We start from the raw sequence: 6,000 nt of genomic DNA on the forward strand, positions 1-6,000 counted from the left end.
CTCGGAGCTCCAAACCAAACATGCACGCAAGTCCAAACACAACATACGGACTTGCTCGTGCAATCAAATCATTAAAATAACATCAACAAGTATGAATTAAACCTCAATTTCATGAAATCACTCAAGAACATCAAAATTTTCAATCTTTCAAATAAAGGTCCGATTTATACTAAACGAACTCCGATTCTTACCAAACTTGACAGGTTCAACTTAAATGTTATATAAGACATGTACCGGGCTCCGGAATAAAAATACGGGCCCTATACCATCAATTTTAAACCTCTTTTCATTTCTAAAAACTCTTATAATTTCAGTTAAACAATTTCTTTCAAAAATTCATTTGTCGGGCTTGGGACCTCAGAATTCGATTCCGGGTATACGCCCAAGTCCCAAATTTTATTACGGACTACGAGACTGTCGAATCACGGGACCGGGTCCGTTTACCAAGAATGTTGACTAAAGTCAACTTTATTCAATTTTAAAAGCCAATTTCTCTATTTTACTTAGTTTTCACATAAAAACTTTCTGGAAACGTGCCCAGACTGCGCATGCAAATCGCTGTGAGACAAAGAGAGGTTTTTAAGGTCTCGGAACACAGAATTTACTTGTAACACAAGTTATGACCTTTGTGAGCACGTGATTTTTGCTTCACGGAAACTACTCCAAAAGAAATCAAAAACAAATAAAACAAGTTACCTTCGGGTACAATGTTGAGAATTTGCGTGACAGTTTGATAATTGTCTATCCGTAAATGCTCGCCTTGCTATAGTTAAAAATACAAAAATACATGTTGCATGCATTTAGGAGTTAGTGGTGCATTTACGAATTTATAAACCATAATTTGGTTAAAAGAAAGTCACAAAAAATATGCACGTGTGTTTCTTGTCATTGTGTGATTTTATTTTTTAATATTGTGTGTTAATTATTATAGGTGTTAAATAATATGTTTGTAATTTTATTTTTGATTTTATAATTTATTTAGGATGTTTTGTTTAAATTTTGATAATTAAAAGAAAAGAAGGAAAATGGGTGAAAAATGAAGGAAATCGGGATTGGGCCACCCTAGGTGGACCCAAATCCAGGCCCAAAGCAACCCCATATCCGGTCCAATTTGGTCAAGCTTCCAGACGCCTCAAACGACGTCGTTTTGGTTCCTTTTAATCGGAGCCGTTGGATTAAATCAATCCAATGGCCAGGGTCTCATCTCCCTTACCCGTTTCCTGAACCCGACCCGTTGCCTGGTTCGAACCGACCCCCCTACTTAACCAAACGACGCCGTGTTGTTAAGCCCCCCAATCCTGGCCATCAATCTTGATTGATCCAGCGGTCAGGATTAAACCACCCACCCCGTATATAAGGCCCAATCCATCACCCCACGCCCCAAACCAAACCCCCCCTCAAACACTGTTCACCTTCGTCCCCAGAAACCCCCCTTCAAACCCTAGCCGCCTTAGGATTCCCCCACCGTAAACCCGGCAACCACGGCTCTGATGACTACCAAAATAACACCCCTGATGCACCCAACCACCCTGAACACGAATCCGTTAACCATTTACCTCGAATCACCCTGCAGCTTCTCGAATCTTCAATCAAAGATTCGAGCAAAAACTAGATCTATACCCACCGACCCCAAACTCATACCACAACACCTCCTGACCTCCCTTACACCCTAAACGCTGTTGGTTCTGTTCGAATCTGACCAAAACTGAACGAATCCCAAATCAGACCACCAAGAACCCTAAAAAGACCAAAAATGGAGGTCTGTCCGAATTGAAAGACGATATGGGGTCTAATCGACCTTAGTCGAAGTGTTCTCAGTGGAGAACACTCGATTAAGGTCCATTCGACCCCAAAAATGGTCGATTCCAAGTTCGAGCCTGGGTCAGTTTTGATTTCAAATCCCTGAGGTAATTTTTATCCTTTATTTTGTTCTCCTATAAATTCTATCTGTTTTTCATGTTTAGTTTGGTTTGTTTCTGATTTTCTGTCAATTCTGTGAACCCTGAGATAGTGTTTAGTTTGTTTTGGTGTTTTATTGATTGTCTGCTGTATATTATAGCTTGTATAGTCGTTTAAATAAGTATCGTCAATTAATTTGTTTGAAATTAGAGGAAAACAAGACAGTAGCTCATTAATATCCTCCATATATGTTTGCCAGGGCAGTAATTCATCAAAATCTATATGCTAACTTATAATGAACCTTTGGGATATGTTCAGTTTTGTCTGTGAATTAGACTACTCATTCATTCAGTAACATCATGATTTTCATAGAAGCCTGATTATTATTCATCACTACTTCGAGCTTAGCCTGTTGGCTGTTGTCTTTAGCATTTGTTGGCTCTGAGTTGGTCAGGATTGGCTCCCAATATGACCAACTCATACTATTTGATTAGCACCCCTGTTTGTGATCTGATTTTTGGGTTGAACTTAGTTTAGGAATTGGATATAGTTGTAGAAACCTAACAGGAATCAGTGTTAGGCTTAAGCTGATTAGCTAATAGTCAGTGATTAGTTGAATTTAGAGGGGTTTATATACTGACTATTAAGAGTTAGGGTAATACAGTAATATGCAAGGTTTAAGGGTAATTTTGGGAGTTTAGTAGTATGTTAACAGGTTGTTAAAGCTGGGGACTGCCTAGGAGTCATTTATTAAACTTATTTTAATGACAATGGGGAACAAAACAACAAGCATGGGAATTAAGTGAATATTATAATACACCTATGACTCTTGATTAAAACAAATAGGACAAACATGGGGAACAATATAGTGGGCATCAAGAAAATGCACTTAGGCATGGGAATTAAGGGGTATGGGCAGAAAAAGGCTGAAGGGATCAAGGCAGCCTGGGGGCTTGCCATTTTCTGGCTTATAAATAGGCTGATTTTTAGAGTTAAAGGCGTTGGACAGTTAAGTTGAGGGCTGGACAGTTTTAAGGTTGAGAGAGAAAAGAAAAGCAAAAACAAGGTTGGTCTTCCAACCTTTAGAGGATAGTCTGTTTCAGAGTAATAGAGAGTTAAGAGTGTGCTGGATTTTTGACCATAACAATCAGAAACTACTGCTTTTCTGCATCTGTTTCCTTCTTTGCTGGTACAACACTGTTTCAGTTGAGTGTTTTGGATTTTCTGAGTTCACTGGACTTCTGTTTGGTTTAAATCTGTTTGTTGGTCTCTCCTACTGGGTATTATTAGATTTTGTTTTGCTGGGTTTGCTGTTGGTAACAAAAATCTGACTGCTGGGGTTGTGTTGCTGTTTTTTGTTGTTGCTGTTGCTGTGTATGCTACTGTTTCCACTGATCATTCCTCTTCTTCTCTTGCTTTCCCAAATACCAGGTACACCACTGATACACTGATCAATGTAGGCTGAAATTTGAAGTATGAATACAAAGAAATGAAGAGTTGAAGTTATTTTGGATTCACTTTAGAAATATACTGAACATTAGTTGTATGTATGATAGTTCGCTTTCTCTAATAGAACTATATAGTTAGTTGTGATGTAATTGAACCTTTATACATATCATTTAGTTGGAAAACTCTATGTGTTGCTTATAATTAAAAGGGACTAATGTTGTAGTAGCCATGTTCTATTAGTTCGTTATTGTTTGTCAAGAAGCATGTTAGGTACCCAATAGTTACTTCCTTAAACAAATGGCCTGTTTTTAAGTTGGTAGGAATATGGTTTGATTAGACAAGCAGTACATTACATTTCAGCCCCCCCCCCTTATAAATGTCAAACATATACCAAATAAGTTAAATAGGCCCAATTGGAATAAGGATGGCCCAGACCGAGTTTCACATTATGCACATTGGGCCTGGGCCCGCAATATCTAAACGACTACCCATATACGTGTTCATGTTCGGATTTTGCAAATCATATTCGGAACTCGACTATAACTAACTTGTAAGCATGTAAATAAAGTTGGACCGTTCTTCTTCTTTCATTATTAGAGACAAACTCAATAGAAAACATAGCCACTATAGGACGACCTTTTAAATAAAAATGAGACGAGCCTCGCCAGATAAAACGCACAGATTGTGGGGCCCTCACAAAAAATGTATGTGTTAAGTACTTAGAACTCGGGATAGGCCGCTTAGCGAACTCCACGGCCTTACCCAAAATAACAACACGCTAGTTTCTTTAGGACGCGTCTTAATTAATCTTACTTTCTTAAACTCGGGTGCACATTTATGTGACCCAAATCCAAATCTCAACGGACTCGAAATGTGTCTCTAATCACGGGTACATTGATTGTGACGTGGTTCGAGATGCGTGTCCATGATGTTGCAAATTCCTTTTTAAAAAAAAAATAAGAATGAGATGAGCCTCGCCGAATAAAAATACAAAATTGCGGGGCCCTCAGTAAATATTTTCTTTAAAATTGCTTAGACTTCGGGATGGACCATTTAGCAAAATTTCACGGCCCTACCCAAAGTAAATGATACGCTAGTCGCTTTAGGCGCGCCTTTAATAATTTAATTTTCTTAAACTCGGGTGCACATTTATGTGACCCAAATCCAAATCTCAACGGAGTCAAAGTGTGTCGACGACCACGGGTACATTGATTGTGACGCGGTTCGAGACACATTTTCACAACGTTGCAATTCCGTGTATAATAATAATAATAATAATAATGAAAGCGGTAAAGAGTTAAAATCTGCACATAAGTTCATATTTGTATAAAATCAGATAATCAAGCCGAATATGACAGTTGAGCGACCGTGCTAGAACCACGGAACTTGGGAATGCCTAACACGTTCTCCCGGGTTAACAGAATTCCTTATCCGGATTTCTGGTTCGCGGACTATAATACAAAGTCATTCTTTTCCTCGACTCGGGATTAAATTGGTGACTTGGGACACCCTAAATCTCCCAAGTGGCGACTCTGAATAGATAAATAAATCCCGTTTCGATTGTCCTTTAATTAGAAAAATTCCTTCACCCCCTGCGGGGGCGGAAAAAGGAGGTGTGACAACCTTTTTGGGTCATCATAGAAATGAAAAATTTGAAATCTTACTTTTACTAAGGCACTTTGTCCCTCATCGAAATATGGAAAGAAAATTCTTGTGGTTATACAGAGAAGCACACTTCTTACTCTTAAAAAGAGTTGACAAGAAGTGGTGCATTGTGCCATTGTTGTCTATTGATTTGATAGATATATTTTTAATTTGGACCAATCTTACTTCACGTTTTTACATTATTATTTTGACGCAAAAGTTTAATAAATTCGCGAGGTTAAATTATTAATTCCCAAACGATAATGTCTGATTTTCCAAGAACAGGTGCTTAGGAACCTATTGAATCTCCAACTGGTTGGCTATAAATTCAGAGGTTCATTTTTCACCACCGAAAATTTGAAAGCTCTCTCCTCTCTTTTCTGCATTGATTTTCAAGCAAAACATAAGTATTTTGTATGATTTGCTCCCACATTTGAGTTCGCCGAAGTTCTGTGTTTGTAGTGTCGATATCACAGAATAATTATTTCGTTCTACCTTATAAGAATTAATCCGAAACCTTGGGCACTGTGAGAGGATTAAATTCCTAAAGGGCACACAAGAAACTTGTGAATTCGGAATTTTCTATTTTTTGTTTATTGAACTAATGTTTCTTTACTTCTCTATTTTTCTGGTTTTGTAGGCAGAATAATTAACACTAGATTATGGGAGTTTGAATCATCATTTGTATTCTCAGATTATTGCTACTTTAGGTTAATCAAATTTTTGATTTGTAAAAATAGTGAAAACAACTTTAATCAAAATTTATGGTTACAAGTTTGAAAATTATATGGGATGAGTTTATTTTAGTTGAATATCAACCTAATAGTAGGTCCAACTAAAGGAGGATTTGAAGTTACCTCATATTCAGAGGCGGACCTATGTTGCAGGTTGATATATCATGAGACACCATTAGCCTCAGTAAAAACTCTGTATATGTATCTTACATATATTTGCACATACAACTAGGACCCTTAAATATTTTACTTGCGCCCCTAAACACCAAAAAGC

The sequence above is a fragment of the Nicotiana sylvestris genome, chromosome 10 (assembly GCF_000393655.2).
Source record: "Nicotiana sylvestris chromosome 10, ASM39365v2, whole genome shotgun sequence".
Lineage (NCBI taxonomy): Eukaryota > Viridiplantae > Streptophyta > Magnoliopsida > Solanales > Solanaceae > Nicotiana > Nicotiana sylvestris.